The sequence below is a fragment of the Lepus europaeus genome, chromosome X (assembly GCF_033115175.1).
Source record: "Lepus europaeus isolate LE1 chromosome X, mLepTim1.pri, whole genome shotgun sequence".
Lineage (NCBI taxonomy): Eukaryota > Metazoa > Chordata > Mammalia > Lagomorpha > Leporidae > Lepus > Lepus europaeus.
In genome coordinates, this window is record NC_084850.1 from 123,142,022 (window position 1) to 123,156,360 (window position 14,339).

The window sequence follows — 14,339 nt, forward strand, 5'->3', positions numbered from 1 at the left end:
TGGTAATGGAGCACATGAGAGTTCCTACTTGAGGACCTCACTGAGTTAAAATCAAGATGTTCTCATGGGGGCCCACTCTTACTCTATCTCAATTCCTAGAAACCTTGTTCCTGTTTGCTTTCTCATTTCTTGTTATGTCTTCATTTTAGAATCAACCATAAAAGGTTCAATGTAATACAAGAAAACCAGGACTTAGATGTGGAAAACAGTTTTTAAAATTTATTTTTACTTCTCTGAAAAGCAAAGAGCCATAGAGGAAAAAGATGAAGAGACACAGGTTTCCCACCCACTGGTTTGTTCTCCAAATACCCAAAAACTGCCAGGGTTGGGCCAAGCTAAAGCCAGGAACCTAAAACTCAATCTGGGTCTCCCACACAAGTGTCAGAAATCTAGCTACTTGAGCCATCATGTGCTACCTCCCAAGGTACACATTAGCAGAAAGCTGGAATTGAGATGGGAGCCAAGGCTTGAACCCAGGTACTCAAACATGGGATGTGGTGTCCCAAGATGTTTTAAGCACAATGCCAAAGGTCTGCCCCTGGAAAGCCCTGGCCCTCTATATCAAAATCCCTTATTAAACAATGGCACTTTATGTGTAGCTGTTTTTTAGCTGCTTTTTCTACTCTTCATTATTAGGTATACATAAAAATACATGTGTAAACACAGGTTCTTGCAAGCATACATATAAAACTTTCAGACATTATATTCTGACCTAGCCTCAGGGTTATTTCATTCAATAGCTTAGTCTTGATCCATATTTAATTACCCATTACTAATCAAATCTGATAACTTCTTGGTAATACTAAACTACAAATACTAATTATACTCATTAAATTCTCTTCAAACCCCTCCCAAAATGCTTACATTGATGGTTCTGCCTTCTACCTTATAGGGGAGGAAATATGGAAAATCACTTTATGAAATAGTTTTTGCATCAGTCCTATAAAATCATAATTCAATCTATTAGTTCCAGGTTGACTTAATCATAATAAGTTTCAGCATGCTCCTGAGTACCAGGAGAGTCAATTTGCCAATGGAAATATTTCATCTCTACCAACTTATACGTAGGTATAGGACTGTCAGGAAAAAACATTATCAAATACACTGTTTCCTTTGGAAGCTTCAATTCGAGAAACTTCAGAAACACATTTTCCTCTACACTATAATCTACTCATGAATATTTACCTCTTCTGATTTCTTCAGTTAGATTCTGATTTAACCTTCTATGTCCTACCATTCATGGTGTTCTAATTTGTAAACTCCATCAAGTAGGTGAAGTGTAAATATTAAATTCAGGATGCCACGTTAGCCTCTCAAATTAACAAACTGAAAGGTTATTCTAATTACAGATTTATCATTGCAGCTAGATTAAGAAACAAAGGTGAAGCTAAATATGTGCACGCAATATCAAAATCGCCTATTGCGAAAGAATATATAGACCACAAAGAATGAGTGTGTTTCATGTCAGAGTGAAATTTGCCTGGAAAAAATTATTGGTGAGTAATTCAGAACAAACGCAGACAGAAATGTCTTTAAAATATTTCCGTAAAATATAAGTCTTATTTCAATCATAGTACCTTCCATAAAGCACTGGGTGCTCTTGAAAAGGTCACTTATACCAGCATGAGACAGATATTTCAATAGCATAATTTAAAATAAGGAGTTTGTATTATATTCATTTTAAATTCAGCTAGAAAAGACATAGAAAGTAAGTTCACAGACATCTTGAAAATTTTAAAGAAAAAAATTCGGGCTACATTTTAGTGCTATCCATGACACTTTTCAGCAGTCAATGATACTAGTGATATTCGTATTGTGTTTTCAACCCAAACCCTAAGAAATGTTACAATCATTAGAATCTAGCTTGCTATTTTTACAATGAGTACACTTGTAGCTACTTGAAAGGCAAGACTTGTACACTGCTTCATGTAAAATATAATTCATTGATGGCAAAATGATTTCTACCAACACAGCCACTTAAATTTTTGCATTCCATTCCAACTTTCTCAAAATATTTACCACCCAGTAGGCCTCCCCATTTGCTTTTTAGTGTTTGTTTTAAAACATTTCAGTGTTCTAAAGTAGGTGATCTTTTTAAAGGGTAAAAGGAAGACTATATACTAATAGCAAGTTGTCTATGATAGCCCTTGAATCACGTGACTATAGAACCAGAACAAAGATTCAAGAGTTAAGAGCTGGTGCATTTTATCTGAGTTATCCCCAGAGACAGTTCAGTAGGAAGCAGGTTATCTGCTAAGCCTTTCAGGGCACACATCTCAGAAGTGACAATGACATGGGTAAAAATGAGCTTGTTTAGTCAGAAGAGGTCTCATGCCACGTTGAACTATCAAATAAAAATCCTTTATTTCCATATTAACATGACATATAGCAAGAGTTCAACCTTTCTTTACCTTTGTTATATTGTTCTTTGTATTTATTTGTTACATTGACTTTACATTCTTTGAGATGTCTCATCACATTTTAAAAGAATTCAACAATTCTATAAGCCATATTACATAAAAATAGCAGTCCTTTCCTCCCACTATATTATGCAGGCCATAGAGGAAAGCATTTTCATCAATTATAGCTGTTCTTTTAATTAACTCCGTAAGCCCAAATAATATGTTTACTTTGCAGCTCCTGGATTTTGGTGTCATTTTAACATTATTTACTGATATCTCACAATGAAAGCTAAGGTTTTGCATCAATTGCTCCCTACCTCCTGCAAGATTCAATTATAGTAACACTTCTATAACATAATTTTGGTCATATTAATCATCAGTGTGTATATCATTTTGACTTATGATATTGATTGCTGAACAACAGACTACATTATGATTACATTGCCTTTCTTATACAATTTTTGTTCCTCCTTGGAATTACCAGTTGTATTGCTTTTTTGCTTAGTTTTCTATATAATGCTCATTAATTTATCCTCAAACTCTCCCTTTTTTATGTAAAATCCTTCTCAATATATTCAGTCACTTCAAGTATTTATAACGTTTCTTTTACATGGAGCCAGCTCTCTGAAAGCTTCTAATCTGCCCCAATATGAATTTATTGCTATCCAGGCACATGCATGGCCATGACCCTAGAGATTCCCATTAAAATCTCTCGTGCTGAATCTTATTTCCTGAATAACATTTATCCTACTTCAAAAATTTATTTTGCTCTTCTATTTTGAAATATTTCAATACAAAAAATAAAAAGAGTTACCCTGCTTTCTATGTTTATTCCTTTTTAAGTCTTGTCTACTAACTTTTTGAGAAAGAATGCACAATTAACAGATTGACATAATATACAATTTTTATATTGGTTTCCTCTAAAACTTTACAGGCATGACTTTCAGCTTCCAGTACTGCTGCTGAAAAGTCTGAGAACATTACAATTGTTGATGCTGTGTAGATAATGTGATTGTTTAGCTTTGAGTAATTGAAAACTTTTTTTGTCTCTGCTGTTCTGAAAGCCCCTAATGATGTTTTGTGATGTGAATCTAATTTCATCCACTGACCTAGGTACTAAGAGAGCTGTTTCAAACTGGAAATCTCCGCTCTAGGACACTTTCCTGGATCCCTGAAATGATGTGTATTCTCCCTTCTGTTATCCATTTTCTCCTTCTGTAACTTCTATTATATGGATTTGGTCTGACTTTTTCTTATCTCCTTATCTTCCCATTACCTTCAATGAATCTATTAGCCCTACTTCCCCTAACTTGATCTTGTAATGCTTCTACTTATGTATTTACAGTTGCTGAGCAATTACTATCTATCAGGCATTGTTGTGAGTGATGGAAGATAAGTAATGAACAAAGCAGATGCACAACTCCCTGTCCTTGTGAGGCTGACATTCTTCTGGGCAAACAAAAGGATAAGCACAGTGAAATGTCTAGGATGATAGAGAATAAACAAGGTAAAGGAGATTTTATTATGCTCCTTTTTTGCATGTAAGGAAATTATTACAGAGAGGTTAAAGTGAATGCTAAACTGAAGAATAAAGCAATAAGAAACAAAAAGGTAAGATTGGCAAAAAGTTGCAATTTTGCATCTGTTGGTCAGGAAAGGTTTCCCTGAAGAGACACTTGATTAAACCTCTTATGGAGAAAAGAGAATAATCCTTTTAGGAGAAAGTAAGATAGCCAGGCAGAGAGGAAAGACACAAGGTTAATGACTTAAGGAGGGAATGGTCTCCAGGACTGAAGAAAAATAAGTCCAGTGTGACTGGAATGAAATGAACCTGGGACAGAATAGGGGATGAGAACAGAGGAAATTCTGTAGGAAGTAAGGGGATCATGCAGGTGGAATTGATAGACCATGTAGGATCTTGTAAATCATTCTAAAAACTTTGGTTCTTACTCCTCATTATATGGGAAGTCATTCTGTAAGGACAAGTCTAGACACTCTGTTGAGAATGAACAATTTCTCTTCTAGATAATAGTTGGACTAGAAAATTTCATCAAGCTCTCCTAGCCAGAAAATGGAGACCCTTTGCTGCACCTGCCATGAGAATAGAAATCTAGAGTTGCATCAAGGCAGAAAAAGGGAATGCGGGAATCTAACTGTTCCTCTAACAGAACAACATTGAATTCTTATTTTGGGGGTACAGAGATGTAAATTTGTTTGCTTCTCACCTTTCCTTCTGTCGAGTAATGATTTAGTTCTCTTCTTTAACTTTTATAATTTGAAAAATATGCATTTATGGGATATAATGTGTTATTTTTATATGAGGGGATCTTCAGAAAGTTCATGGAAATGCATTTTTTTTTAAAAAACAGCTAAGTATTTTAATAATTTTGGGAGAAAAATAAACTTATCTTTAATTACATTTCCCAAGAACTTTTTCATGTACCTCCTTATCAATATATGTTGTTGAATTATTAAATCAGGCTGATTAACATACTAATCAGTTACCAATCATTCTGCTTTCTAACTGCCAACATTTTCTTATGTACTATTCTTCTTGACATTGTGGTTTAATCTTATTTTAAATCTCTTTATTCTCATTTATAGGAAGTTCAAGGAGACAAAAAATAAATGCATGTTCACCTTTCCATTTTAAATAGAATTTGAAATACAGCATGAATGTAAGTTAGCAGTTAAGTATGGAGTCTTTGGAGCCAGGACTCCTAGTTTTAAAAAAAGTCTTGGAGAAGTTATTTTACCTTGCTATGCCTCAGTTTCTTTATTTGTCAAGTAAGGAAAATAACAAACCTGCCTTAGACATATTGTGACTTTAATACAAATTAACTCATACAAATGAGTTTAGCTGCCACATAGTAAGTACTCCAAAAAAAAAAAATTCGTTATTATGACCGCACTAAAACTGTGTACAATGCTCTTGTAACACCATGGAAAATATGGAAATACTGAATATTTTTGTAGAAAGCTTTTTCAAAAACATTTTTTACACTTTTAAAATCCCCTAAAATATATACAATGTATTCTGAATTGTTCCTCTCAATCCTATTTATTTCATCTTTTTTTTTTTTTTTTTGACAGGCAGAGTAGAAAGCGAGAGACAGAGAGAAAGGTCTTCATTTTCCATTGATTCACCCACCAAATGGCCACCACAGCCGGCGCACCACACTGATCCAAAGCCAGGAGCCAGGTGCTTCTCCTGGTCTTCCATGCGGGTGCAGGGCCCAAGCACTTGGGCCATCCTCCACTGCACTCCCGGGCCACAGCAGAGAGCTGGCCTGGAAGAGGAGCAAACCGGGACAGAATCCGGCGCCCCGACCGGGGCTAGAACCCGGTGTGCTGGCGCTGCAGGCGGAGGATTAACCTAGTGAGCCGTGGTGCCGCCCTGTTTATTTGATCCTTGTTTTGTCTTTTATCTGTTCCCACTGCTGCAGGGACAGAAACTAGCCTCAAATTTAATGAGAAACTTCTTGGTTCGTGCAGCTTTTACATTACATTATTTTTTATACCTCTCTCTGCAGGACAAACCATTGCATACCAGATTTTATTTTTTAACTAAAAACAAAACAGATTTGAACTATTAATTTATGTGTTGATGTATGTGTGTTCTTGTGTGTGCATGTGCATATGTTCAATTTCATTATATGTGTATTATTTTTAAAGGACTGGTGGATCATTATGTTCTTAGACTTGTATCTACAATGCTCACTGAATCCATTAAAAACTAATTAAAATTTTTAAAATATTTTAAAACAACAACAAATAAAAGAGTGAGTGGAAAAGAATACATATAAATGTCTTAAAATGTTGCTGTTTTATAACCATTATACACCTCAAATGAGCTCTTGCCCTGGGTATTCCATGACTAACCAGTTTAGAAGCCTCTCCATCCCTTCATTTTGTTTACTATTGTACGATGTGTGTCCTTCTATGGTTTTTCCAATTGTAGGTTTGGGCTTGTTTCAGCAGCTCCTAAATTGGATGCCACAGAAAATAACTTTCATCAAAAACTTTGAAACCTCTTTTTCACAGGTCAGAAGTTGAATCCTACTTAGATCAGAGAGACTTGCAAGAACGACAGGTCAGAGACTCATTGGTTTTGCCCTAAGCAGACCTTGTTCTTTTGCTTTTGAGGTAAAAGGAACTAGGGTTACTATAAATTCTCTGGAGGAGAGGAAAACAAAATTGAGTGGGAATTTTTTATTCTTTTTCTCTGTATTATTTTAGTGAAATCTATAACCCTTTAAGATGGGGAAGAGGATATAAAAATGAAGTGTCTTGGTATCATTCAATTTTAGACTCCTTTACTGCAAATTTAAGTTTAAATGAAATCATCTACATAAAATAATTTTGTGAACTTGACAAATCCACATTTATACAAGGGGTCTTTAATAATTCCATACAATATGCATATTACAAAAAAAAGCATGAATTTAGAAAATTTTATACCAAAATAAAATTATATTTTAATTTCATTTTTCGTGAAGTTTTTGATTTATGCTTATTATCTTCTCATATATTACTTGAAATGTTAACACCTGGTGTTTTTCTCAACCAACTTGTAGTTTAACTGATAATGTTCATTAGAGAAGTAAAATAAAAGCAATAATATCTCCAAATTTACTGGATTTGGAAAAAAGTAAACTGCTCATTATATAAACTGAATGCTTTAAGTATCTGTGTTATTGAGAAGTTGTCTTTTAAGCTGAGTGATGGATGTTAGCAATTGAGGAGGCCTTCTTTCTCACTAAGTATCTAGCACCACTGTATCTATTTTGTGCATGAAACTCGTCCCTCTAGTTATCCCTTCAAACACATTTTGCAAACTTTCAGCATTATGTTTGTGACATAGAGTACCCCTAAAATATAACAAGGGATGTATGTCAAAAAGCTTTTGAAGTTAGTTAATCAAACAGAAAGAACTATTAACTGTCACATGTTAAATTTTAGTTATACTGTAAGAGTTGTCAAATTACAGCCCATGGGTTAAATACAACCTGCCAACTGTGTTAGTAAATAATGTTTTATTGGTACATAGCCATGCTCATTTGTTCACATACTGTCTATGGCTGCCACTGTACTGTAATAGTAAGTTTGAGTAGTTACAACAAAGTATACAGTTCATGACCCAGGATCAATGACCATCCCTGTGAACACAGACTCCAGGCCTGCTTCAGCTCCAATCTGCCTCCACACATCCAGGCTCCAAGCTGACCCTGATGAAGCAAGGTTCTAGGCATGCCCAGTGACAAGCCGACCTCCATGGCACCAGGTTTCTGCAAAGAAGGGTCCAGCCCCATTCTATTCAACACCAGCACTGGGATGGCCCTTGTATACTCAGACTCCAGGACTGCATGCAATCAGTCCCAAGGCAGCTCATATAGACCCAGGGACAGGCCAATTAGCACAGTAACTAGGCCAACCCACATGAGGACTCCAGCAGTAAACCTACCTTCAGATGCTACCAGTTGGTTCCTCAAGAATCTTTGCATGAACTCATTGGTGAAGGTTTTTTTTTTTTTTTTTTTTTTTTTACCACTAAAGCCATTCATTAGAGACTGAAAGACGTTCTTACCTCAAATACACAGGAATCAATGCAAGGCCACAAGGATCATGAATAATCAGGGAACAAAAACACAATCAAAACAAAAATAACATACCAATAACTAAAATATAAAAGATAAACATCAACAAACTGACAAAAAATTCACAATAATTATCTTTAAAAAGCTCATTATGGTGGCTATGTGGTCTGATAGTTAAGACATCTATCAGCATCCCCACACCTCACATTGGAGTACCTTGGATTTGATTCCCAGGTCCTGCTTCTAATTCATGCTTCTTGTTAATTTGGATCCTAGGAGGCACTGGTGATGGCTCAAGTATTGGGGTTCCTGCCAACCACTTCCGGCTACATTCCCAACTTCAAGCTTCAGTCCTGCCCAGCCCTACCTATTGTGGGCATTTGAGGATGAGAATGCTTGCTTAGCCTCACTCCCCTCAAATAAATAAATACTTTTTAAAAATTCAAGTGAATACAGACAGTTAAATTACAGTCAGGACAATAACAGGTGAATAAAATGTGAAAATCAACAGAATAGAAACCATTAAAAAAACAAATAAATTGTGGAGTTAAAGAACACAATTACTGAATTCAGAAAATTCCATAGAGAGCTTCAACAGCAGGCTTGATTAAGCAGAAGAACAAACCAATAAGGTAGAACACAGATCTTTGAAATTACCCAGTTAGGGGAAAATAATGAAAAATTAAGACAGAAGTCTACAGAACTTATGGGGTACCATCAGGTGAGACAATAGATGAGAGTACTTCAAAAAGTTTATGGAAAATTAAATTAATAAACAAGTTAATTTTGGTGAAAAAAAATTGGAAATCCCTATAGTTTTCTCTATTAGTTACCACAGATCAGAGAAAACACATGGTTTTATATTTTTGGGACTGGCTTATTTCACTAAGTATAATGGTTTCTACTTGCATTCATTTTGTTGCAAAAGACAGAATTTCTGTTTGTTTTTACCACTGAGTAGTATTCCATAGTGTATATATGCCATGATTTCTTTATCCAGGCAGTTTTCTCATAATACACATTTTTCATGGTTCTTTTGAAGAACCATCATATGCAAATTTTCTTTACATTACTATCAACATGTATTTTAATTCTATTTTTCACTAATTTTTGAAGTAGAGTTGTAGGCATTAGCATAATCCCAAAAGGAGTGCAGAAAGAGAGAGTGATAAAATCCTTATTTAAGAAATAATGCCTGAAAACTTCCCAAACCTGGAAAGTAAAATTAACATCCAGATTTATGAAAAGAAAAGAAAAACTGAAAAAGAAACCTGTCAAGTGAGAATTCTGTATCTGGCAAACTGTCCTTTAAAAATTAGGGAGAAACTAAGACATTGCTAGATAATATTAATCTAGACCTGACTCCTAAGAAATGCCCAAGTGGGTGTAGGCATTTGGCACTGTGGTTAAAAAGTCACTTGAGACACTTGTATCCTGTTATTAGAGGGCCTGAGTTTCAGTCCCACTTCTGCTTCTGATTACAGCTTCCTGGAACACAGCAGGTGCTGCCTCAAATACTTGAGTCTCTGCCACCTACCTAAGAGACCAGGACTGAGTTCTGGGTTACCAGTGGACAGAAGATTTCTCCTCATCTCCCATACCTCCTCCCTCCCCCTTCCTCCCTCCTTTCAAATAAATTAACCAAATAATTAATAAATTTTTTAAATAGCATGGTGCTGGCATTAAAAACAGACATGTAGACCAATGGAACAGGATAGAAACCAGAAACATACATGTGCATTTATGGTCAACTCATCTTTGACATAAGTGCTACAGACAAATAATGGTGAAAGTACAGTCTCTTCAATAAATATTGAGAAAGCTGCACATAAACATAATGAAGAATAAAACTGGATATTTTTCTCACCCTATATACAAAAGCTACTCAAGTGGATTAAATACTTAAACATCAGGCTTGAGACTATAAAACCATTAGATGAAAACATATGGAAAATCATAACACTGGATGATTTTTGGATATGACACAAAAGCACTGGCAACACAATCAAAAATAGACAAATAAAATGGTGGCAAACTAAAAAGTTTCTGCATAGAAAATAATCAACAAAGTGAAGGGATAATCCACAGAACAGGAAATAATAACTGCAAGCCATACATTTGGTAAAGCGTTAATATTCAAAATATATAAGGAACTCTAAAACTCACTAGCAGAAAACAATCCAATTAAAAAAAGTCAAGGGTGGGCATTTGGTATAGTAGTTAAGATACCACTTGAGAGACTCACATCCCATATAGCATGGTCTAATTTTAGTCCTGGCTTTGCTCCTGATTCCATCTCCCTTCTAATGTGCACCCTAGGTCACGACTCAAATTCTTAGATCCCGTGCCATCCACATGGGAGACCTGGATTGAATTCCTGACTCCTGGGTTTGGCATGGCCCAGCCCCTACTATTGCAGTCATTTTGCAGAGTGAATTAGCAGATAACAGATGGGAACTATCTGTCTCTCTACTTTTCAAATAAACTAATTCTGTTTAAAAAAAATAGCAAAAAGCTAAATAGAGATAAAACAGAGATCTCTCCAAAGAAGACATTTAAATGGCCTGAAGGTACTTGAAAATATAAACAACATCTCTAATCATCAGGGAAAACGCAAATCAAAACCACAGTTAGAGACAGCAGTGATAGTTCAAGTGACTGAGTTCTGGTCATCCATATGGGAGGTCTGGAAAGACTCTCCAGTTCTCAACTTTGGCTCAGGCCAGTCCCAATCAGAGTGGGAATTTGGAGAACAAATCAGAAATAGGATCTCTCTCTCTCTCTCTCTCTGTGTGTGTGTATGTGTGTCTCTGTCTCTCAATAAAATAAAACAAAACACGCTGAGATACCACCTCAACCATGTTAGAATGGTTATTATTAAAAAAGAGAAAATGGAAATGTTTGTACGGATGCAGAGAAAAAGAAAACTTTTGTATATCACTGGCAGGAATGTAAATTGGTACAGCCATTATAGAACATAGTATGGAAATTCCTCAAGAGATTAAAAAACAAAACTACCACATGATCTAGCAATCCCACTTCTGGGTATATATCCAAATGACATGAAATCAGTCTGTCAAAGAGTTACCTGTACTCCTATGTTCACTGAAGCACTATTCATAATAGCCAAGATATGGAATGAACTCATGCGTCTACCAGTGAATGAAGGGATAAAGAAAATGTGATACATATACTTAGAGTGGAATATTACTTATCCTTAAAAATAAAATGCTGTCATTCACAACAATAACTGATGAAGCTTGAGAACATCATCCTAAGTAAAATAAGGCAAGCATAGAAAAACAAATACTTGATGATCTCAGTGATATGTGGAACCTAAAAAGTCCAACTAATAGAAGAGAGAACAGTGGCCACCAGTCTTAGGCCTGAAAGAAATATTTGCAAAGTGCCTTTAGTAATAAAGGAAGGATAAGTTTAATTTATGTAGGAAGATTAAGGTCTGGAATCTAATGCTCAGTATGATGACTATAGCTGATAATACTGTATTGTATACTTGGAATTTATCAAAAAAGTAGATCTTGAAGGTTCTTACCACAAAAAATTGTAACTATGTGAGATAATTAATATGCTACCCTAACTGTGGAAATCATTTCACAATATCTGTGTGTATCAGATCATGTTGTATACCATAAATACATACAATTTTATTTGTCGATTATACCTCAATAAAGTAGGGGAGAAAAAAGAAAATCAGTGGCCTGTGAGGCCAGAAATATTATGCAGCCATTTACAAAAATGCTTGCTGTTGGCCCTTCATAATCCATTATCTAAGCATACCAACTAAAATCCTAATCCTGCAGAGCTATAAGTAAATCTGTAACATGGACTTTTCACTAAGATTATAAAGGTTGAGGTTGTTAATAACTTAATTTATAAAGATATACTTTAATATGGGTCTATATTTCCTTACTTATTATTGCAAAATCCGTAAGGCACTGAAAACAAAAATGTATAGAACAAAATTGGCAGCCAAACTTTACCCAATCTGAATCCATCTGTCCACGAAGCCTGGTCTAAACTGATCAGAGGCTAACTGAAGTCTCCATTCACCCCACTTAGTGTAAACATTTCTACAGTTTTTTGCATTAAGGGCACTTGATTAAGTAGTGCGCTCACAGTCCCTCCTGGGATTCTGGTTAATATAAAATATATGAACCATATTACTGTTTGAAAATCTGAGAAATTATGAATTACCCAAGATACCTAGCCCCAATGGTTTGGGATAAAGATTAACCTAATAGAAAGAAATACTAAACTGTTTTGCTTTACTATTGAATTTAAGAGAACTCTTTTGATTACAGAGGTCATGCATAATGTGTTATAATTCTGACAATGACACATCAACACAGGAAGTGCTTGTCTTCATTTTCTGTTGCTGTAACAAAATATCTTTGAGTGGATAATTTATAAAGAACAGAAGTTTACATAGTTCATGGTTCTGGAGAATGAGAAGTCCAAGAGCATGGTACTAACAACTGTTTGGCATCTGGCTGGGGCCTTCTTGCTGCACCATAACACAATGGAGGGCATCACATGGCAAGACAGAGCAAATATGTTTATTCAGATCTCTCTTTTGCTTCTTATAAAGCCACTAATGCCATCATAGGGGATCCACCCTTATAACTTCATGTAGACTTATCTACCTTCAAAAGGTTCTACCATATGAATTGGGGTATTATGTTTTCAATACATGACATTTTGAGGAACATATATATACCATAACAGTGCCTAAGAAGTAAGAACTCATCTTTTAATTAGTGGTTGAAAAAAACTGCACTCAGGTCATAAGAACCAACACCCTACCAATGCTCCCTCTTTCCTCCTATCACCATTGTCAACAGTACTCATTTTTTTTGTTTCTGCTACTCTCTCTCTCCTCTTACACTTACACAATGTTGTTCTACTAAGTTTATCTGATATTCTCTCCTTGATATTTCCAAAATAATTAGCTTCCCAAAAATGTGTCAACAAAACATAACTTTATCTGTATCTGTCAACAGCTAGCATATGTTTAACGTCCAGATCAGAGGCAACTGTTGAACTACCCCATGTTCTTCTGGTCCACCTATAACTTTCTCCAGGGCTGCAATGACCAATTCACATGCAGACTGACTACTTCTCACTTAAACCACCCAAATTCCTCTATTTCTATGCCTGAGAAATTATCCAGTGATAGGATGTGGGCAGCCTGGAATTGCCAAGAATGTAACATCTTCCATGAAAGAGGAATGGAAGTTAGTGGATAAACACTCCAGCTTCCCCCAAAGCTTAGTACAACAATCTCAGTGGCTTAAAACATCAAAGGTTTATTTCCCATTTAATCCAGTTCTGCTGTAAGTCAAGGCAGCTGTCCAGGTAGCTGTCCCCCTTGAGGTGATTCAGCATCACACTTACATATAACACATGCTTCAGTGTGTTTTGGCAGTTGCAAGTGTAGGGGGAGAAGAAGAAAGTCCTGTACCAACAAGCACCATTTAATTCTTCCATTAAGTGGCTGGCATCACTGTTGCTTAGCTTTTATTACCTACAGTATATCATGTGGGCATACCTAAACTCACGTGAACGGCGTTACAAAATCCTCTCATGTTCCCACCATAGGAAAAAGGAACTAAACATAAAAGCACAGGACCAAGGAAAGATACATATATTGTGTACCTCCCTTTGTACTTTTGTCTCAATACGCTCTTCAGTTTTGTACATGTAAATACATATAGGGTTAGTTGATTCATTCTCCTGATTGCCAAGTATTGCACTGTGTAATTATATATTTATTTTCCTACTGATCACATGACTATTTCCCATTTTTGTTCTAACTAACAATATTACTGTGAATATTTTGCATATGTAATAAGAATTCTTCTAGCCTGTTGTTATAGGCTCATTTAAATACTATTTTATGAGGAAGCACATGACAAGGTACAGCTAGGGGTCAAGAGAATGTGTGACCCACTTGGTGCTCAACCTATCATATAAAGCCCATAAACGTATAGAAATCACAGCAACAGCACAAATACTGTCTATTCTTGTTTGCTCTAAAGGAATAAAGTGATAGATTTTCAGAATGCTTTCTTACTTCACTGAACAGAACAGAACAAAAAGCCAAGGTTGCTGACAATGCATCATTCAGTTAACAATGACAAAATCAAATATTCTGGTGATTTTCTACATCCTATTCAAACTCTATTGGAAATTATGAGTCCAATTGCAATTTAATATGAGTAATAGAAGACACACCTTTGAAGTCTTCTGCAAATGTCAAGATGAGTGAAGTGTTTGACAAGACAAAGAAGATGAATCAACTGCAATGCTTTCTACTTTA